The sequence below is a fragment of the Elephas maximus genome, chromosome 4 (genome assembly GCF_024166365.1).
Source record: "Elephas maximus indicus isolate mEleMax1 chromosome 4, mEleMax1 primary haplotype, whole genome shotgun sequence".
Lineage (NCBI taxonomy): Eukaryota > Metazoa > Chordata > Mammalia > Proboscidea > Elephantidae > Elephas > Elephas maximus.
In genome coordinates this window covers 154,757,300-154,781,674 of record NC_064822.1, presented here as the reverse complement: position 1 = coordinate 154,781,674, position 24,375 = coordinate 154,757,300, and positions in this window count along the sequence as shown.

Below are 24,375 nucleotides of genomic sequence, written 5' to 3'. Positions count from 1 at the left end.
ACTTGACAGTGCTTGCTTTTGTTTGGTTTTGTACCATTAAACACACAGCACCCAGGTTGCATAGCTAATATAAGAAACAAAGCCAGAATTTTAACCTGGGCAGTCAGCGTCCAGAGTGTGCAAAGAGGAGGGATGTTGGCTACCATCAGCATCAAGGAAAGGCTCAAGAGTCTAGGACTTTGATATGTCTCTCCAACTCATTTAACGTAAACGGAATGAGCAGATTTCCAAACTGACCAAATTATCAAAATAGAATGTCAGTTTATTTTAATGACTATGAATTCTCAAAGAGAATTTTCACAGTGAAGCATATCATGTATTCATTGAAATCTCCTACTGAAAAAAATGTCCAGTAGTGTTAATAATCACAGACAGAATAAAAAAGAAAATGAACAAAGTTAAGATGAAAAACCTCCCCATGACTTAGAAATTCTTATTTAGGAAAGTTGAAATAATCAATAGCGAAGAGAAAATCTGAAAGTGCAGCTACACTATTCAAATAAAAATTGCTTATCACAGGGGTAGGGCTATCATTTCAATTCATTCCTTCTCCACGGTTTCATTATTACTAGGTTATTGTCATGAGAAGTCACTTTTTATTTTATAATTCCTGTTACACCCAGTTGCTGTCAAAATAATTCCGACTCATGGTGAGCCCACGTGTTCCAGAGTAAACTGAGATCCATAGGGTTTTCTCAGCTGTAACCTTTATGAAAGCAGACCACCAGGCTTTTTTTCCATGGTGCCACTGGGTGGGTTTGAACTGCTAACCTTTCAGTTAGTAGATGAGTGCAAACTCAGGGACCTTGTTTTACAATAGAGGGCACCAATATGCATTATTGTACATTTTATGCGATAAATCATTGCAACTTTGCTGGAATGCCTTGATCCAGAATGGTAAGATATCTTTACAGAGTCAGAGAATTTACCATGAAACAGCAAATACATCTGTGCTATATTTAGGATTTTGCTCTCTTTGAGAAACTACTCAGATATCTGCAAGTTTTTAATATTTCTTGAATAAATTTAAAATAAGATAGGAGTGCTTTATAGGGACCTTGATTTTGATGGCAATTAAATATAAATTAGCTTTCTCACTTTCACAGTATTATTAGGAGGCTGGCTGCAATTTAGGCTTCATCAAGAGTTGATCTGAATATTTTAACTTCAAAGCGTTAATAATCACTTGTGAAAATCTTTATATGACTTCTTTTTTTCTTTTACACTTTGAACAGAAAAAAATGTTTTCTCTTTTGAAGAAAAAGTATGAATGTCCATTTAATGTTGGAAATAAAACCAATAAAGAAACCCTTAGCCACCATAAAACTAAAGACTTATTTGAAGAAAAAGAAAAGGTGGGTAGGAGAAGGTCAGTGCATAGCCATGTGTGTTTCTGACCTCTCTCCTTTAATTTGCCAGAATGACAACTAACAGGTCCGTCTTCATTGAAGGAAAATAACTTTAAGCTCATACCTTTGAGACAGTCAAAGCACTTTCACCAGTCATGAATGTTTATTTAAATGCCCTTTAGAATGACTCACTCATCTGGAGTTGCAAATGAGCAAAACATTTGTAATACAGCACCTTTTTTCCTTAAAGCAATTACTCTTTTAATAACTAGCTGATATTGAGGGAAAATTCCAATAATGTTTTTGTAAAAAAAGTGTAAAGCACTGGGCATAGTTGGTAGAAAGTAGTGCCCAGTTGATTGCATATTTCTCTCTGTCGATACTTTCTTGAAGTTTTTTCTGGCTTCTTTAACTCATCTTCCTTGTTGTCTTTATTCTTCCACCCTCTAGTTTCCCGCACAGATTTCTTCCTTGTATTTTTCTCATTTCTTGGGCCTGTGACACCCATAGCTCTTAATCTCTCTGTTGACTTTCATCTTCTTATTGGTTGCCATGGAGTTGATGTCTGCTCATGTCGACCTTGTGGATTACAAATTAGAACTGCTCCATAGAGCTTTCTTGGTTGAAATCTTTATGGTAACAGGTCACCAGGACTTACTTCCGTGGTGCTGCTAAGTGGTTTCTAACTGCCAACTTTCACATTAGCAGTCAAGAGCAAACCATTTGCAGCCCCCAGGGATCTTGTTCATAACTAAACTATATGAAAATATTAGCTATTTTTCTCTAATACATTTCAGTAAATTAACAAACAAGTACTTCCATTAACGAATCAAATAGCACGCTAAAGGTGGGATTTTATGACTTCTTATTCCATTCCCTAACTCCCCTTTCGGTCCAAAGAAGTCTTTGTGAACCCAACGTTCAATCTCCTTAACGAAGTAAAAGGTCAGGAACAGAATCATTGGAGCTTGCCTTTTCTTAATCTTGAAGAAAATATCCAATGTAGACATCTACTTTATCGGCCTTAATATTTACTAAACATTAACTATAGGCCAGAAAATGTCTTTAAGTGCTTTACAGATATAAACACATTTAATCTTCATAACAACCTTGTGAAGTAAATACTATTGTTATCCCTATTTAACAAATAAGAATAATAAGACACAGAGGTTAAGTAAAATGTCTAAGTTTGCATGACTGGTAAATTGTGGAGCAGGATTAGAACCCAAATTTTCTAGCTCAAAAACCTGAGGTGTTAACTGCCATGCTATAGGGACTGTTAATCCTGTGTTCTTAGCCACAGGCCATACAGAGAAAATTAATATTGAAAAGAAACACTTCAAATATAGCTACAGAACAGTTCTGCAAACCCTGTAAAAAGTATCTATTGTGTTGTTCACAGACATGAATGAAGCTCTTTCTACTAAGGGCCATGTTTAAATAAACATTTTTGTCACTTCATATTTCCATATGAATATGAAGTAAGATTGTCCCCGCTTCTGTTTAAAATCAATCCAGTTTCCTTTCCATAAGTTTCTGTGTAAGAAAAAGATGATTTGTTTGTAGAAGAGCTGTACACTATCCAGGTGTTTTTTATGGTTGGGCTTCACATTAAAAAAAACATTTGTCATGGAAACATCTGGAAAACAGATCAAGCAGACAGCATTTTACACAAGGAGATCTACTTTAATTCAGTTGCTCTTTTTTAAAATGGGCCACCCTGTTCATGCCAACTGTATGCATTTAAAAGCATATGAGCTATAAAAAAGTCTCATGTTTAAGCAATCAGTTTTTCATTATTCTCAAATATTTTATCTGCTGGCTGGATTGCACTCCACAGCTAAGGTCTTTCCTTCTATTATCAGCTCTGCCCTGTGATAAGGGATGGTTCGGAGTCCCCTTGCCACCCCTTCTTTTGCCACGAAAGATGTAGTTAATGCAAAGAAGACTCTGATAAATGGTAAGGAATGGGCTAAAGAGAGAAAAACTTTATGTGTAAGTGCTTCCTCTATAACTGAATAGCAGTATATGAGAATAAGAAAGTTAAAGTCTAAAACAATGGCTCTTAATTGGGAGTTAGTGCAAAACAGCTGTAGAACTTTTTCACAATTTCTGGACCTCACTTATCTCTTATTCATAAATTTGAGTGATTCAATGTATATGTACATGTATATGTTTAAAAATCTTCCTGTGTCAATCATCTAGTGCTGCCATAACAGAATACCTCAAGCAGATGGCTTTAACAAACAGAAATTTATTTTCTCACAGTCTAGTAGGTTCAAAACCAAAATCAAACCCAGTGCCATCAAGTCGATTCCTACTCATAGCGACTCTATAGGACAGAGTAGAACTGCCCCATAGAGTTTCCAAGGAGCGCCTGGTGGATTTGAACTGCCAACCTTTTGGTTAGCAGTTGTAGCACTTAACCATTACGCCACCAGGGTTTCCTCTAGTAGGTTACAGGTCCAAATTCAGGGTGTTGGCTCCAGGGAAGGCTTTCTCTCTCTGCTGGCTTTGGAGGAAGGTCCTTGTCCTCAATCTTCCCCTGGTCGAGCAGCTTCTCAGCCATGGGGACCCCATGTTCAAAGGATGCACTCTGCTCCTGGTGCTGCTTTCTTGGGGGTATGAAGTCCCCAACTCTGCTTGCTTCCCTTTCCTTTTATCTCTTGAGGGATAAAAGGTGGTGCAGGCCACAACCTAGGGAAACTCCCTTTACCTTGGACCAGGGAAGTGACCTGAGTAAGGGTGGTGTTACAATCCCACCCTAAACCTCTCAACATAAAATTACAGTCACAAAATGGAGGACAACAACACAGTACTGGGAATTATGGCCTAACCAATTTGATATGCATATTTTTTGGGGGACATAATTCAATCCATGACACTTCTCATGTGACTTTGGTATGTACTCCTAGTGAAAAAACATTTCTATAAATCAGTGTTTCCAAATGTTTCTTAATGATAAGAGTGGCCGGGGCTGCTGCAAGTTGTCAGGTCCTTCCTCTGGAGAAGCTAAATTTTGTAAGTTTGGGGGATGGGAAGGGCAGTTTATTTTCTCTTTAGACAAGTTTCAGGAACACTGCACTAAATCAATATTTTATTACAAAGCCTGGTAAGGTACATTGCAAGGAAACAGTTACCTGCAAGGCAGACTATGCATACAATAATCCACCAGTTAGATATTTTCAAAACACTAGCACAATAAAGGTTCTTAAAAGGCTTGCTGAAAGGAAAGAAACCTGTTAACATTGCTTTGGGAAAACATTCTAGGTCTTCAAACGTGTTATGTATAATGCCACCTGGCTAGAGCAACAAGTGGCAGATTCAGTCTAGTTGTACAAATTAGAAAGATATCCATCTGGGTGGAAGAATTGTAATAGGAGTGGCTTTTCTGGGCATTTAAATTACAGAAAGACACTCCTTCCACTGGGATTTTAGCCCCTCTCTGACCTCTGTCTGTGTGCATAAACTGTACTATTGTCCACAGTGGCCCTGTTCTTTAAGAATAGAATAAAATTCTTCTTTTACTGAAACAGGAATGCCAGTGAAAGATACTTGCTCTCAGTCCCAACTTTGTAGGAATATGACACAATATCACTGGTCTTAATATAGGCACAGAGTCGAAGCCCATCATGAGGACGGGCAGGAGTCTAAGATAACCACAAGTATGCTAGGTGTGAGCCCATTATGAGGACAGGTGGAATGGAGTTGTCAACTGGGGTATACCAGGTGTGTAGCCACCACTTGTCTGTCAGTTTGTGTTGCTGTAATGCTAGAAACTATGTCACCAGTATTTTAAATACCAACAGTGTCACACATGGTAGACAGGTTTTAATGAGCTTCCAGACTAAGCCAGACCAGAAAGAAAGACCTGGAGATCTACTTTTGAAAATTATCCATGGAAACCTATGGATCACAACAGAACATTGACCAACTTGTTTGCTTTGAACATATTATCAATCACTTAAGAAGGACATCATGTTTGATGAAGTAGAGGGCCAATAAGGGTGAGGGAGACTTTTAGTGAGACTGAGTGGCATGATGGCTGCAATGATGGACTCAAATGTGCTGGTGATCATGAGGAAGACACATGGCCAGGCAATGTTTCATTTTGTACATAATGTCTCCATGAGTCAGAGTCAACTCACTAAAAGCTACGTATCTATCCTGTCTATCTGTCATCTATCTACCTACCTACCTATCTACTTACCTATCTACCTATCTCAATATTTAGATACTTATCTATCTGAATACCTAGATATCTACTTATGTAAGTATATACCTAGATACCTATCAAGATATCAGATACTGCTAGTTGTCCAGAAATATTTTTCCTTCGCCAGTTTTATAACGGTAAAATGTTGCCATTGTTAGGCGCTGTAGAGTCTATTTTGACTTATAGTAACCTCATGTGACAGAGTATAACTGCCCCATAGAGTTTTCTAGGCTGTAATCTCTATGCGAGTGGATCATCAGGTCTTTCTGCTACAGAGTGGCTGGGTGGGTTCGTGCCCCCGGGGCTCATTAGTGATAGACTAGAACCTTGATTTTCTACATTTCCCAGACTCCTTTGCTTAAAATTTTGTCCATTACTCTAAGTGATGGTCAATGACATATAAATGGAAACTGTGTGTGCAAGTTCCAGGCTGGGATCTTAGAGGGAGGAGTGCACCATTAGCCTTCCTTTTCCTTCCTGCTAGCTAAAATTCAGATCAGTGGCTTGACCAAGAGTGGTCACCCTGAAACATGAAATGAACTTGCGAATGGAAGCTATAGATAATGGACTAAAAAGAGAAAGAGTCTGGGTGCCTTACACCCTGAAGGGCCCTACTGTCTATCTCCAGACCACCTACCCCCAGATTGCATAAACCAAACCAAACCAAACCCACTGCTGTCGAGTCGATTCCGACTCATAGCGACCCTATAGAACAGAGTAGAATTGCCCCGTAGAGTTTCCAAGGAGCGCCTGGTGGATTCAAACTGCCAACCTCTTGGTTAACAGTCGTAGCGCTTAACCACTACGTCACCAGCGTTTCCGCAGATTGCGTAGTGAGAGTTAAATAAACTCACTTTACATACCAAAAAAACCCAAACCCATTGTCATCAAGTTAATTTCAACTCTTAGTGACCCTAAAGGACAGAGTAGAACTACCCCCATAAGGTTTCCAAGGCTGTAAATCTTTAAGAAAGCAAACTGCCACATCTTTCCCCTGTGGAGTGGCTGGTAGGTTTGAACTGCCAATCTTTCAGTTTGCAGCTGAGTGCTTAACCACTGCAACCCCAGGTTTTCTTTACATAACACAGTATTATTTGTTTTTTTTCTCTATCGCATGTAATCAAATATAATTGTAAAAAAGTCAGTATCTGTGGTTGATAAGTGAATTCCCAAGAAACATTACTACCATGTTTTAAAAAGATTATCTATGCTGCTTCCTGCTTTCAATTAGCATCACTAATTAAAACTTGATTTTGCTTCTGTAATTCTGTCTAAATTTAAAAGGCCTTTTACATATTTTATATGTATTAATTGCTAAGTTTCATATATTTTTATATGTACTAATTGCTAAGTTTTAGGAAAAGGCAAAGGTCAACCTAAGCAGCCATCTAAGACTTATTGAGAACCCTAAACTCGGAAAAACTTATCCATAGTATGAATATGATTTCAAATTTAAACTGATATTTCCTGATTGACAGCAAAGATCAAGATATTCCTATTGTTGTTGCTAGGTGCTGTTGAGTTGGTTCCGACTCACAGCGAACCTATGTACAACAGAACGAAACACTGTCCAGTCCTGCGCCATCCTCACAATCATTGTTATGCTTGAAGATATTCCTGTAGTAAGTTTTTTTTCTAGGTTTGTAACTTAAACATCGAAATATAGTAAGATACACTCATCATATTTAACAAATGTACAGCCTTGAGAAAAATAGTCAAATAGAACTGATCATTTACACTGTGATAAACTCTAACGTGGTGTTGTTAACTGCAGTCAAGTTGGTCCCCAAGTCATGGCGACCCCATGCACAATGGAACCAAATGCTGCCAGGTTCTGTGCCATCCCCAAAATTGATTATGGATCAGGCAGTTGTGATCCATAGGGTTTTCACAAAACGGACTAGGAATCTCTGGCCTAGGCTGAGCTAAATATATATTAGTAAATATACTAAAAAAAAAAAAAATAAATAAAACAAACCCAAACCCATTGCTGTCAAGTCAATTCTGGCTCACAGTAACTCTAGAGGACAGAGTAGAACTGTCCCATAGGGTTCCCAGGAAGTGGCTGGTAGATTCAAAGTGCCAGCATTTTGGTTAACAGTCAAGCTCTTAACCACTGCACTATGACGGCTACAGTAAATATACTAAAAATAATAATAATAATAACAAATTCATGTGTTTCATGTATCTTACAAATTTTCAGTTATGCCTAAAATAGGCCTCTAATACAATTCATCTCTTCTTTCTATGGCTCATTCTTTATTTGATATATCATATCCCACATTAATAGAATCTAACAATGTTATATAATCAAATGGAAGTATACCACCAAGTATTGGAAATCACTTTTTCTGCAATTTCGTGATTATACAAATGCGTGTTAGACACTATTTATAACATCCTATGTATGTTTATTTGTTTGTTTTTATTTGGTACTCTAGCACTTACGAGCTACTCATCGGGTACTCCCTCATCTCCTGGGAATACTTCTTCCTCTGTTCCAGTCATATAGTTACTGAACGATGTTCCTCTGTGCCCTCACGTCTCTAATATAACTAGTTAAAAGTTACCATGGGCCAATTGGAGACATTTTCTGAAATTTTTGAATTTGGGACCAGGGAAAATGTCAGCCATTTTTCCCCTGTTAGCTGACTCTGTGATTTATGAAACTCAAAGACTATCAATGGTCAAATTTCTCTCCAAGTGAAGGAGAGAGCCAGTTTGCAATCACAGGCAATAATGCTAAATGGCCTGAGAGAAGTATACTCAAGAGGGAATGAGAGAGAAAAAGAATTCTGCAGCAATCAATTCCTAGTTTTATCCTGAGGCCAGATGGGTCACTGTTCTTCCTGTGGCTTGACCTTTCAAACCATGTCCGTTGTGCTGAAGCTCCTTGAAATGATCTTTAATCATTCTGAACAGATTCCATTATGGTCTGGTAATGAACAATCCCCAAATATAATGCCTTAAAAACAAATCCACTGAGGTTCATTTGTCTCTCCTATTACATGACAACCAAGAGTTGGCAGGGGGAGCTCTGCCTATTACAGACATTTGGAAACTCAGGCAAATACTACAGTCTATTGTTATGCCAAAGGGAAGAGAGAGAGTTTCAGAGGTTCTCACAGTAGCAATTAAATGCTTAAGCCAAAGCCAGAAAATAATACACATCGTTTCTAGTCATTTCTATTACCTACTCTTTGTCCAGAACTACTAACATGACCCCAACCCATCACAAAAGGACTAGGAGGTAAAATCCTGTCATATGCTCAGAAAGGAGGAGAATGGGACGTAATCACATTAGCAACTAGAGTCTTAGTTATTATAGCAATAAACATTCTACTTTGTCAAAGTGTCTTAGTCATCTAGTGCTGCTGTAACAGCAATACCACAAGTAGATGACTTTAACAAGGAAAAATGTATTCTCTCATAGTCTAATAGGCTACAAGTCCGAATTCAGGGCATCACCTCCAGGGAAAGGCTTTTTCCTTCTGTTGGTTCTGGAGGAAGGTCCTTCTCATCAGTCTTCCCCTAGTTGCGGAGCTTCTCATGTGCAGAGACCCCAGGTCCAAAGGACGAGCTCTGCTCCAGAGCTGTTTTCTTGTTAGTATGAGGTCCCTACTTTCTGATCACTTCCCTTTCCTTTTTATTTCTCGAGAGATAAAAGGTGGTACACGCCACAACCCAGGGAAACTCCCTTTACATTGGATCAGGGATGTGACCTGGGTAAGGGTGTTACGATCCCACCCTAACCCTCTTTAACATAAAATTACTATCACAAAATGGAGGACAAACACACAATTCTGGGAATCACAGCCTAAACCAAGTTGACATGTATTTTGGGGGGACACAATTCAATCCATGACACAAAGTAAACCAAAAAAAAAAAGACATTGGTATTTAGAATGAAATCTGTTGCAGTGGTCAAATTTGGTTTAAGGGTTTTGTTACATTTATAAATTTCGATGTTGTGGGGCTGCAACTTTGGATGTCTTGTAGGTTTTGATAGTCACCTAGAATTATAGAAAAGTAGAAGAGGTTGGGATTGTTATGTTCTTGGAAGTGCTTAAGTCGCAACATAAGTTGCCATAGAAAGGCTCTTTAGGTTGAGGTTTCTAAAGAAACTCAGACTCTACCTAGGCACCAATGAATTTTCACTGTCTAGTAGATATATGCAAAATGAAATCTTGAGACAGCAGTTGGTGACTGCTGTGAAAGATTTTCAGTGCTGTCAATTCATTTCCTGCTTGGCCATCTTTTAGTGTGTGACTCCAGTATCTCACAATAACTCCAGGCACTATAACACAAGATATACAGGTAGGTAGGCCAAAGGGCCTATGTCAAATAGGTCAGCTGAATCTTCCCTTTTAAAATCTTTCTGGAAAGTTCCTTCCAATAGATGTCACTTACATTTTATTGACCAAAACTTTGCCACAGGAAAACCTGGGGAACAGGATATTTTAGCTTTCTAGCCTCTATAAATCCAAGTTGTCTTATTTACCATAAGTTTCTGTATTTAAAACTTGAACATTTACTTTCCTTTGGGAACAAGAAAGGGCAATGAAATTTGGATATAAAACAGAATTTATTTGTGGGGAAGGAAAGGAATGAACATTTTCAAAGAAAATAGATTTGTTGTATTGGCTTTTCAGATGGTAAAATGGGGAATTTTCTGTACCTGGTAATTCATAGATGTTACTTCACCAATACACTTGGTGTTTCTGAAGCTGAAAGAACTGAAGAAAAAATTCAAGCTTCGAGTTGCAATAGTGAAGGATTCTATGGGGAAAATATTAAATGACGCGGGAAGCATCAAAAGAAGTTGGAAGGAATACACAGAGTCATTACACCAAAAAGAATTAGTTGATGTTCAACCATTTCAAGAGGTAGCATATGATCAGGAACTGATGGTATTGAAGGAAGAAGTCCAAGCTGCTCTGAAGGCATTGGCGAAAAACAAGGCTCTAGGAACTGACTGAATATCAGTTGAGTTGTTTCAACAAACAGATGCTGCGCTGGAGGTGCTCACTCATCTATGTCAAGAAATATGGAAGACAGATTCCTGGCCAACTGTCTGGAAGAGATCCATATTTATGCCTATTCCCAAGAAAGATGATCCAACTGAATGTAGAAATTATAGAACAATATCATTAATACCACACAGAAGCAAAATTTTGCTGAAGATCATTCAAATATGGCTGCAGCAGTATATTGACAGGAACTACCAGAAATTCAGGCCAGTTTCAGAAGAGGATGTGGAACCAGGGATATCATTGCCAATGTCAGATAGATCCTGGCTGAAAGCAGAGAACAACAGAAGGATGTTTACCTGTGTTTTATTGACTATGCAAAGGCATTCGACTGTGTGGATCATAACAAATTATAGATAACATTGCAAAGAATGGGAATTCCAGAACACTTAAATGTGCTCGTGAGAAACCTTTACATAGATTAGGAGGCAGTTGTTCAGACAGAACGAGGGGATACTGATTGGTTTAAGGTCAGGAAAGGAGTGCACCAGGGTTCTATTCTTTCACCTACCTATTCAATCTGTGTGCTGAGCAAATAATCCGAGAAGCTGGACTATATGAAGAAGAACGGGGTATCAGGATTGGAGGAAGACTCATTAACAACCTGTGTTATGCAGATGACACAGCCTTGCTTGCTGAAAGTGAAGACTTGAAGCACTTACCAGTGAAGATCAAAGACCACAGCCTTCAGTATGGGTTGCATCTCAACATAAAGAAAACAAAAATCCTCGCAACTGGATCAATGAGCAACATCATGATAAACAGAGAAAAGATTGAAGTTGTCAAGGATTTCATTTTACTTGGATCCACAATCAACAGCCATGGAAGCAGCAGTCAAGAAATGAAAAGACACATTGCATTGGGTAAATCTGCTGCAAAGGACCTCTTTAAAGTGTTGAAGAGCAAAGATGTCACCTTGAAGACTAAGGTGCACCTGACCCAAGCCATGGTATTTTCAATCACATCATATGCATATGAAAGCTGGACAATGAATAAGGAAAACGGAAGAAGAATTGATGCCTTTGAATTGTGGTGTTGGCAAAGAATGTTGAATATACCACGGACTGCCAGAAGAACAGATAACTCTATCTTGGAAGAAGTACAACCAGAATGTTCCTTAGAAGCAAGGATGGCGAGACTGCTTCTTATATACTTTGTACATGTTGTCAGGAGGGATCAGTCTCTGAAGAAGGACATCATACTTGGCAAAGTACAGGGTCAGCAGAAAAGAGGAAGACCCTCAACGAAGTGGATTGACACACTGGCTACAACAATGTGCTCAAGCATAATAACAATTGTAAGGATGGCTCAGGACCGGGCAGTATTTCATTCTGTTGCGCACGGGGTCGCTGAGTCGGAACCGATTCGACAGCACCTAACAACAACAACAACAACTTCACCAGCTGTCAGTTTGTTGTACTGTGAGGGTTTACATGCTGCTATAATCTGGAAGCTGTGTTATTGGTATTTCAAATACCAGCGAGGCCACCCGTGGTAGACAGGTTTCATTGGAGCTTCAGGACTAAGAGACTAGGAAGAATGTCCTGGTGATCTACTTCCAAAAATTAGCCAATGAAACCTTATAGATAACAACAGAATACTATCTGATATAAGGAAGCAAATCAGACCCAAAAGTTCGAAGGCAATGCACAATAGTAACTACAATGGAGATGAGCACACCGATGATAGTGAAGATGGTGCAGGATCAGGCAACATTTTATTCTATTACACATAAGGTTGCTGTGAGTTGGGCCCACTCAATGGCAACTAACAACAATATAGATTGTACTAATTTGATTCAATTATTGGGGCATGTCGTATAACTTCGAACAATATCATTAATATCACGCGCAAGTAAAATTTTGCTGAAAATCATTCAAAAGCAGCTAAAGCTGTACATTGACAGGGAACTGCCAGAAATTCAAGCCAGATTCAGAAGAAGAACCAGGGACAACATTGCTGATGTCAGACGGATCCTGGCTGTAAGCACAGAATACCACAAAGATGTTTACCTGTGTTTTATTGACTAAGCAAAGCCATTCGACTGTGTGGATCATAAAAAATTATGGATAACATCGCAAAGAATGGGAATTCCAGAAAACTTAATTGTGCTCACGAGGAACCTATGCACCGATCAAGAGGCAGTTGTTTGAACAGAACAAGGGGACACTGACTGGTTTAAAGTTGGGAAAGGTGTGTGTCAGGGTTGTATCCTTTCACCATACTTATTCAATCTGTATGCTGAGCTGGGCTCTATGGAGGAGAATGGGTCATCGGAATTGGAAGAAGACTCATTAACAACATGCGTAATGCAGATGACACAATCTCGCTTGCTGAAAGTAAAGAGAACTTGAGGCACTTACTGATGAAGATCAAACACCACAGCCTTCAGTATGGATTACACCTCAACATAAAGAAAACAAAAATATTCAGAATTGGACAAATAAGCAACATCATGATAAATGGAGAAAAGATTGAAGTTGTCAAGGATTTCATTTTACTTGAATCCACAATCAACACCCACAGAAGAGGCAGTCAAGAAATCAAAAGACACATTGCATTGGGCAAATCGACCGCAAAAGACCTCTTTAGAGTGTTCAAAAGCAAAGATGTCACCTTAAAGAATAAGGTGTCCCTGACCCACGCCATGGAATAAGGAAGACCAGGGAAGAATTGATGCCTTTGAATTATGGTGTTGGCAAAGAATATTGAATATACCATGGATTGTCAAAAGAACAAACAAATCTGTCTTGGACAAAGTACAGCCAGAATGTTCCTTAGACGCAAGGATGATGAGACTATGTCTCACATACTTTGGACATGTTATCAGGGGGGATTATTCCCTGGAGAAGGACATCATGCTTGGTAAAGTAGAAGCTCAGTGAAAAAGAGGAAGACCCGCAATGAGATGGATTGACACAATGGCTACAACAATGAGCTTAAGCGTAACAATGATTGTGAGGATGTCACAGGACCAGGCCGTGTTTCGTTGTGTTGTACATAGGGTGCCAATGAGTTGGAACTGATTAGACAGCACCTAACAGCAATAACAACAGCATAACTTCAGCAAAAGGGCTTGGGGTAGGTTGGGCATTAAAAAAAGAAGGATAATTTGAGATGGAAAATAAAATGCAAGGAATGATTTCTTTTCTTACTAAATTGTTAATTTTGGAGAAGACAGAATTCGTGTATTTTCTTGGCTTCTGGGTGATATATAAAAAAGATAGTACTGAAAGTCTTTTAGTTGTTAAATTCCTGCGGTGGATTGTATTATATCTTCATAATTCTTCCTTTCTACCTTGACTTGCTCTGGCTCGCTGTAGATTATGTATACTTCCCTGTCCCATTACCTTTGTTGTTAGCCATGGAGGAAGAAGAGACCACGTGCCAGTTTTGTGCAAAGCCAGTAAGAAGCATCATGCATTTCTGCTGATCACTCTCATGCTCCTACCATCCACCACAAAAAAAAAAACATACCCCAAATAGAGTCTGCTCCTTATTCTTGGCCCAAGAATGAAGGAAATGTGGACCAGACCTGAATCAAACCCAGCCATGTCCAGCTAAGCCTAGCTGTGCCACATCTGATGTGACGACCCATATGCAATGTTGTAAGGCATTAAGGTTTGGACGTTGTTTATTGCCACTGAAATAATGAATACATTTCCCATTTCACACGTCCAGGGAGATCCCCAGAAGCAGTTGCTAGGACTGAAAAAGAGATCAAATGCATGCATGTAGTGCTTTTCTGGTATTCAACAACCTCTTGAAAAGGTCAGTATCATCCCTGAGTAGCTCTAAGCCTGATTGTTAAAGCCATTAAGAGAAGGTAGGAACAACATATGTGAAAATGAGAGCCTCATAATCTGACATCCAAAGAGTTCAAGGTTTTTCTTCTACTCAATTTACCCTAAAAGAAAAAACCCTCTGACATAAGGCTCAGGCAAAATGGGAACTTACTGAAGAAGTGCCCTGACAAGTATTTGAACCCAAAGTTTTAACTAGTTATAGTGAATATGCATTTGCCTTCACTAAACTATAGTATTTCTTTGCATATGTCAAGGGTATATTGGAAGTGTCAAGTTTTTAAAAATCATAGCCATTCATATTTTTCTTTAGGTACGACTAAAATGATTTAGTAATCCAGTGGTTAGTGTTAATTACCACCAAATAAATTATAATGATCATATCTAACTCAGAGCTTATGCATAGATATTGTCATGAGACACACTGGGCTAGACTCCTGGCTATAAGATATATTACATATGTGCTCATGAGGGCAGGTCTTAGATTTATTTGTTTCACCATTAGGTACACAGTGCTCAGTGCAGTGCCTTGTTCCTCATAAGTGCTCAATAAATCACTGTTCAGGGAGTGAGAGTTGAAGGAATCTTGGGAAGTTACTTAAAGTCTCTTAAGCTTCAGTGCCCTCGTCTATAAAATGAACATAATAATGAATGTTCAGGATTACTGACAGGGTTTAGTGAGATGTAAAAGTTTTAGCATAATGCCTTGCACATAGAAATTACTCAATACATTACAGTGTTGTTATTTTTTTTCATTATTATTATAAAGTTAATGGAGTTTAGGCAAGTTTAAAGTATGCTTCTATTCACCTCATGATCTAAAAAAAAATCTTTGGAACATCTTTTATTCAACATAGTTTTTGCTTTATGTTGCAGTAGAGCCAGTAAAGTTAGGTAGTGCAGATAATTCAGCCAACACGTAGAATTTACCATAACAATATATTACTATCTTTAAATACAGGTCTTTCTGTGATCTGAAAATTTATTGAAGAAAATTATAATTTTAGATGCATTCTTTCTTCTTTTGTTTAATGTAAAAAATCATGATCATGGCAAAAATTAAAAGACTTCATATTTTAACCTTGCCTAAAAACCAAAAGCATTTGATGAAAAGACGTAACTTAAAATGAAGCTTAAACTTAAATAATTTGATTCAAGAAGCACTTCCTTTCCTTTTGTCTAGCACCTCATTCAAGAAATAACATTGGTGATGTTGATAAATATATGAGCAATGGAGAATAGGGAACTTAGGTTCCATATTCCTTATTCTTCTGTGAAAACAAAAGCAAATGACTCAACTTTTGAAGGCTTTCCAAGTGTAAAAAATACATAATGCTGTTTATTTGAACTCATTTCTAAGGAAGATGTTACCGTCCTTCAAAAAATCTAAGACACCATTGATCTAAAAAAAATGTTTTATGGACCACTAAGAAATTAAAAACAAAAATTCTAGTTAAATCGTGACATGTCGTCAATGGTTAAGACAGATCATGATTTAGAGATGTTAAAATGTGGGCAAAATTTGAATCTCTGAGTTGAATATTACATTTTATTAATACAGAAAATACAACTTAACTTGAACACAGCCTTTACCTGTTTTCTAATTAGACCTTATCTCTTAGCTTTTTACTCAACCTCAGTTTGTCTTTTCTGTAAAAGGGAAATAATTTTAATCTACATTGTGTGGTTGGTCTGAAAAACTGAATTTAATAATATATACAAAAGCAATGAGCACAATGCCTTGCACATAGGAAAAGCTCAATAATAGTTCATTGCTTTGTATTACATGAAGGCCAAAATGAGACGCAGAGCACAGGTCAGAATGCCTTTGTTTATAAAGTGAGAATACAGACCAGGACCCAGCTGACCTGGCTCCTGCTTCTTCCTGGGCCAATATTCCAACATAATTGTCATAATCTCCTAATATTTAGGCGGTACCTCCTGTGCCATGAACATTTCCTCCATTTATTTTTGCTTAACATTTGTGTATTACATATTTTCATTTCTACTTTTTTTTTTTTTCTCCCAGGTTTGGACTAACATAGCTTTGTTTGCTTCATGGGTTTTTTCTGGTTTATCCCCTCAGAGTTTGATAATATTTATACAGCATCTGTTCAAATTTGCTTTCATGCCCAGTGACTCCTTGCAGTTCACCTGTGCTGTTACGAATTTCCTCCAAAGCAGCAGTGAAGTTACATTCTCTGGGAGTTGTCATTCCTGCCACATATATGTTAGGATGCCTCAGTTTTAGCATCTGCATGATGAGTAAGAAGTTCCAACATCTCCTTTTCCTCACAGAATCACATACTTTCCTACAGGCACACTGGACTTTATTGGGAAATCAATGCCACAAATAATTACTGACCACCAATTTCCTCACTAAACTGATAAGAAAATGAAAATCCAAGAACATTACATGGATTGTCAATCACCATATAGATAGTTTGGCCTATTTTCCATGCCTTTAAGATTCCTTAAGAAGGATTTCAAAAGACAAAAAGGACAGAGAAAAACTAAGCCAAGTACACATGGGCTGGACCAGTGACTAAAGCCCAGAATCTTGGAAAAGAAGATAACTCGCCCTGAAGCACTTCTACATGGGTTTTTTGTTTGTTTATTTTGTTTATTTGTTTATTTATTTTAAGGTGACTTACTTGGATAATACGAAGTGCTTCATTTTTTTAAAAAATGTGGTCTTTTAAAGAAAAAAAAATATATTGGAAAACACAAAATTGGATTAATGTAGTCTCCAAAACTATTTCTGCCAGCAGAATCGATCAGACACACGGACAGCTTTTTGGAGGCTTTTCTCTTCCCAACTCCCAAAGAATTCTCTCTGAGCCTACTAACAAGAGTAAGAAGTGGGCAGTCCAAAATTCTGACTTCATTCAGATGCTTTGCATAAAACATTGTTCTACATATGAAATTAATTTTTATTGTGCTTTAAGTGAAAGTTTAGAAATCAAGTCAGTCTCTCATAAAAAAAAAAAAAAAATTATATATACTCCTAATCTCTGTCCCCATAATGAGACAGCACACTCCTTTACTCCACTCTCTATTTTCGTGTCCATTCCGCCAGCTTCTGACCTCCTATGCCCTCTCATTTCCCCTCCAGATAGGAGATGCCAACATAGTCTCATGTGTCTACTTGATCCAAGAAGCTCGTTCTTCACCAGCATCATTTTCTATCCCAGAGTCCAATCCAATCCCTATCTGAAGAGTTGCCTTTGGGAATGGTTCCTGTCTTGGGCTAACAGAAGGTCTGGGGACCATGACCTCTGGAGTTCTTCTAGTCTCAGTCAGACCATTAAGTATGGTCTCTTTACGAGAATTTGGGGTCTGCATCCCACTGCTCTCCTGCTCCCTCAGAGGTTCTCTGTTGTGTTACCTGTCAGGGCAGTCATCGATTATAGCTGGGCACCATCTAGTTCTTCTGATCTCAGGCTGATGTAGTCTCTGGTTTATGTGGCCCTTTCTGTCTCTTGGGCTCATAATTAGCTTGTGTCTTTAGTGTTCTTCATTCTCATCTGTTCCAGGTGGGTTGAGACCAATTGATGGGTCTTGGATGGCTGCTTGGTAGCGTTGAAGACCCCAGGAACCACTCTCCAAAGTGGAACGCAGAATGTTTTCTTAATAGCTTTTATTATGCCAATTGACTTAGATGTCCCCTAAGACCATGGTCCCCAAACCCCCGCCCCTGCTATGTTGGCCTTTGAACCATTCAGTTTATTGAGGAAACTTCTTTGCTTTTGGTTTAGTTCGCTTGTGCTGACCTCTCCCATATTGTGTGTTGTCTTTCCCTTCACCTAAAATAGTTCTTATATACTATTTAATTAGTGAAAACCCCTCTCCCTCCACCTCCTCCCCCCTCTTATAACCATCAAAGAATATATTCTTCTCTGTTTAAATTATTTCTTCCATTTTTATAATAGTGGTCTTATACGATATTTGTCTTTTGCAACTAACTTTAGTCAGCATAATGTCTTCCAAGTTCCTCCATGTTATGAAATGTTTCACAGATTCATCACTGTTCTTTATCAATGCATAGTATTCCATTGTGTGAATATACCATTATTTATCCATTCATCCATTGATGGGCACCTCGGTTGCTTCCACCTTTTTGCTATTGTAAACAGTGCTGCGATAAACATGGGTGTGCGTATATCTGTTTGTGTAAAGGCTCTTATTTCTCTAGAATAGATTCCAAGGAGTGGGATTGTTAGATCATACAGTAGTTCTATTTCTAGCTTTTTAAGGAAGCGCCAAATCAGTTTCCAAAGTGATTGTACCATTTTACATTCCCACCAGCAGTGTATAAGTGTTCCAGTCTCTCTACAACCTCCCCAACATTTATTATTTTGTGTCTTTTGGATTAATGCCAGCACTGTTGGACTGAGATGGAATCTCATTGTTGTTCTGATTTGCATTCCTCTAATGGCTAATGATCATGAGCATTTCCTCATATATCTGTTAGCTACCTGAATGTCTTCTTTAGTGAAGTGCCTGTTCATATCTTTTGCACATTTTTTAATTGGGTTATTTGTCTTTTTGCAGTTGAGTTTTTGCAGTATCTTGTAGATTTAGAGGTCAGGCGCTGATCAGAAATGTCATAGCTAAAAACTGTTTCCCAGCCTGTAGCTAATCTTTTTACTCTTTTGGTGGAGGCTTCAACTGAGCATAGGTGTTTGATTTTTAGAAGCTCCCAGTTGTCTAGTTTCTCTTCTGCATTGTCAGCAATGTTTTGTATATTGTTTATGCCATGTATTAGGGCTCCAAAAGTTGTTCCTATTTTTTCCTCCATAATCTTTATCATTTTGGATTCTATATTTCAGTCTTTGACCCATTCTGAGTTACTTTTTGTGCATGGTGTGAGGTATGGGTCTTGTTGCATTGGTTTGCAGATGGATATCCAGTTATGCCAGCACCATTTGTTAAAAAGACTGTCTTTTCCACATTTAACTGACTTTGGGCCATTGTCAAATATCAACTGCTCATATGTGGATGTATTTATGTCTGGATTCTCAATTCTGTTCCAGTGGTCTATGTATCTGTTGTTGTACCAGTACCAGGCTGTTTTGACTACTCTGGTGGTATAATAGGTTCTAAAATCAGGTAGAGTGAAGCCTCCCATTTTGTTCTTAATTCTTTTTTTAAAGAATCGGTTGTTTACAATATCAAAATGAGTCCAGAAAATAATTCTAGAAACAAGTCAACAAATCTTGGAGAGAAGTAAAGAAAGAATTTACAAAAATTGAGTGACTTCAAGGAACCAAAATCCACAGAATTACTGGATCAGAGCAATGTGCTCCTCCAAATCAATTATCAAAGTTTTGTCCAAGTAAAATCAGCTTATTTGTTTGTATTAAAAAAACAAACTCAAAAAAAAGCCTCGAGGTGGAGCCAAGATGGCAGAATAGACAGACGCTTCTGGTGAGTCCTCTTTACAACAAAGACCTGAAAAAACAAGTGAAACAAGTATATTTGTGACAAGCTGGGAGCCCTAAGCATCAAAGGCAAGCTTAGACAATGAAACGAGGGGCAGGGGGAGGAAGAGACCATTCAGAAGTGGAGAGGAGTTACTGGACCTGAATTGCGGGGAGCCTTCAGGCACCATTCCCGGAGCGGTAATGGCAGCGGTGGCGGGATGGTAGTAGCGTTCGGCCGCAGTTTCCTCAGGGAGAAACAGGCAGCCAGGCAGCCCACTCACACATCTGGAACCTGAGGAGAATGGAGCGCTCAGCAAAAGCTAAGTACCTGCGTATATTTTACCGCACCCCCCCACCCCCAAGCCAGCTTCAGCAGCTGAATCCCTGGGTCTGAGATAGACCCTGGTGAGCACCTAGAGTCATCCTCCTGGGCTAGGGGAAGGAAAAAATTTGCAACTGGGGGGAAAAGATAATTTGCTAGCTCCATTAACCAGGGGAGCCCAGGACAGAGCGGCTCCTGTCCAGGTATAAACCGTCCATGGACCTTGTGCACCTTTCCCTTCTGTATGGACCTATGTGGGCCTATTTTGGGAGAATAGGCCCTTGTTGGCAAACTCCAACCATTTCAGCTGTGCGGTGGAGAGGTGGGTGTTTGACATTTGATGTTGCTTTGCCTATTAAACAAGTTCCCCACCTACCCATATCAGGGACCTAAGGTCTGGTAGCTCCACTCAGGTCACCCAGCCACCAGCGACAGGGGTCCAAAGATAACTGGTGCCTCGCACTCCTTACAACCAAAAGCTTTGGGTGCCCATGATCTGTCTGCAGAACCCATCCACCAGCATGCTGTAGGGAACAGAGATGCATTTTCCTCAGAGACACATGGGGGTTGGTTCTCAGCCCCTGCCTTGTTCAGAGTGTGACTCCCTGCTGCAATCAGATACCGGTATATATGCCAATCACCTCTGCCCCTCTAAAACTGTAGGACAGAGCCTACCACACACTTGATGATCAGCTACCTGGAAACCTGAGCTGAATTCATACAAGAAAACTGAGTGGACTCCTAGACTGATATACCTGATAACAGCTCTAGCCAGCTGGGGACAGGATGCCAGAGCTCCAAAAGTGAAAATAATCAAGCTAGCTCACTCAAGCAACCCATAGGGGTATACCAAAACAAAGCAAAGCAAGCAGCTACAACACAGTAAGCAAGCAAATACTAATACAATAACTTACAGAGGACTCAGAGACAACAGTCAATATCAAGTCACATAAAGAAGCAGACCATGATCACCTCAACAGACTCTCAAAACAGAGAATCCAGGAATCTTCTAGATGAAAGTGCATTCCTGGAATTACCAAATGCAGAATACAAAAGTTTAATATACAGAACACTTCAAGACATCAGGAAGGAAATGAGGCAATATGCACAACAAGCCAAGGAACACACAGATAAAGCAACTGAAGAAATCAGAAAGATTATTCAGGAACATAATGAAAAGTTTAATAAGCTGGAAAAATCCATAGACAGCAATCAGAAATTCAGAAGATTAACAATAAAATTATAGAATTAGACAACTCAATAGAAAGTCAGAGGAGCAGAATTGAGCATGTAGAAGCTAGAGTTTCTGAACTCGAACATAAATCACTTGGCACTGATATATTTAAAGAAAAATCAGACAAAAGAATTAAAAAAAATGAAGACACCGTAAGAATCATGTGGGACTCTATCAAGAGAGAAAATCTATGAGTGATTGGAGTACAAGAACAGGGAAGGATAACAGAAAATACAGAGAAAATTTTTGAAGATTTGTTGGCAGACAACTTCCTTGATATCATGAAAGATGAGAAGACATCTATCCAAGATTCTCATCGAACTCCACATAAGGTAGATCTTAAAAGAAAGTCACCAAGACATATTATAATCAAACTTGCCAAAACCAAAGATAAAGAGAGAATTATAAGAGCAGCGAGGGATAAACGAAAAGTCACCTACAAAGGAGAGCCAATAAGAATAAGCTCGGAATACTCGGCAGAAACCAAGCAGGCAAGAAGGCAATGGGATGACATATTTAAAAAATTGAAGGAAAAAAATTGCCTGCCAAGAATCATATATCCATTAAACTGTCTCTTAAATATGAAGGTGAAATTAAGACATTGCCAGATGAACACAAGTTTAGGGAATTCGTAAAAATTAAACCAAAACTACGAGAAATATTAAGGGAGTTCTTCAGTTAGAAAATCAATAATATCAGGTATCAACCCAAGACTAGAACACTCGGCAGTGCAACCAGAAGTCTATCCAGACAGGGAAATCCAAAAAAACAGAGCAAGATTAAAAAAAAAAAAAAAAAAAATCCCCGAACAGGGTAACAGCAATGTTATTATATAAAAGAAGACAACATTAAAGTAAAAAAGACGGACTAAGAAATGTAATCATACACCTTCCATGTGGAGAGGAAGATACAGTGATACAAAGAAATAAGTTAGTTTTAAATTTAGAAAAATAGGGGTAAATAACAAGGTAACCACATACGACACAAACTATCCTACTCACCAAAATACAAGGGAAAAATAGAGCCTCAGCAGAAACAAAATCAACAACAACAAATATGAGGAAAGGACAATATATGAAGAAAATACACTCAGCACATAAAATCAAATGGGAAAAAGAAACTGTCAACAACACAGAAAGAAAGACATCAAAATGATAGCACTAAATTCCTACCTATCCCTAATTACCCTGAATGTAAATGGACTAAATGCACCAATAAAGAGACAGAGAGTGGCCAAATGGATTAAAAAACAAGATCCGTCTATATGCTGCCTACAAGAGACACACCTTAGACTTAGAGTCACAAACAAAATAAAACTCAAGGATGGAAAAAAATATATCAAGCAAACAACAATCAAAAAAGAGCAGGAGTGGTAATATTAATTACTGACAAAATAGACTTTAAAGTTAAATCTATCAGAAAGGATACGGAAGGACACTATATAATGATTAAAGGGACAATACACCAAGAAGATACAACCATATTAAATATTTACGCACCCAATGCCAGGGCTGCAAGATACATAAAACAAACTCTATCAGCATTAAAAAGTGAGGCAGACAGCTGCACAATAATAGTAGGAGACTTCAACACACCACTTTCGGTGAAGGACAGGACATCCAGAAAGAAGCTCAATAAAGACACGGAAGATCTAAAAGCCACAATCAAACAACTCACAGACAATACAGAACACTCCACCCAACAGCAACCAAGTATATTTTCTTTTCTAGTGCACATGGAACATTCTCTAGAATAGACTACATATTAGGTCATAAAGCAAGCCTTAGCAGAATCCAAAACATTGAAATATTACAAAGAATGTTCTCTGACCATAAAATAAGGCCATAAAAATGGAACTCAATAACAGGAAAAGCAGGGAAAAGAAATCAAACACCTGGAAACTGAACAATACCCTGCTCAAAAAAGACTGCATTATTGACGACATTAAGGATGAAATAAAGAAATTCAGAGAATCCAACGAGAATGAAAACAGTTCCTATCAGAACCTTTGGGACACAGCAAAAGTGGTGCTCAGAGGCCAATTTATATCAATAAATGTACACATCCAAAAAGAAGAAAGGGCCAAAATCAAAGAATTATCCCTATAACTTTGAACAAATAGAAAGAGAGCAACAAAAGAAACCCACAGTCACCAGAAGAAAACAAATAATAAAAATTAAAGAAGAACTAAAGGAAATAGAAAACAGAAAAACAGTTGAAAGAATTAACAAGACCAAAAGCTGGTTTTTTGAAAAAAAATCAACAAAATTGAAAAACCCTGGCCAAACTGACAAAAGAAAAGCAGGAGAGGAAGCAAATAACCTGAATGAGAAATGAGTTGGGTGATATTACAACAGACCCAACTGAAATTAAAAGAATCATATCAGATTACTATGAAAAACTATACTCAAACAAATTTGAAAACCTAGAAGAAATGGATGAATTCCTAGAAACACACTACCTACCTAAACTAACACAAACAGAGGTAGAACAACTAAATAGACCCATAAAAAAAAGAAGAGATTGAAAAGGTAATAAAAAAAACCCCAACAAAAAAAAGCCGTGGTCCGGATGACTTCACTGCAGAATTCTGCCAAACTTTCAGAGAGGAGTTAACACCACTACTACTAAAGGTATTTCAGAGCATAGAAAAGGACAGAATACTACCAAACTCATTCTATGAAGCCACCATATCTCTGATACCAAAACCAGGTAAAGACACCACAAGAAAAGAAAATTATAGACCTATATCCCTCACCAATGTAGATGCAAAAATCCTCAACAAAATTCTAGCCAATAGAATTCAACAACATATCAAAAAAATAATTCACCATGACTAAGTGGGATTCATACCAAGTACGCAGGGATGGTTCAACATTAGAAAAACAATTAATGTAATCCACCACATAAATAAAAGACAAGCATCACATGATTTTATCAATTGATGCAGAAAAGGCATTTGACAAAGTTCAACACTCATTCATGATAAAAACTC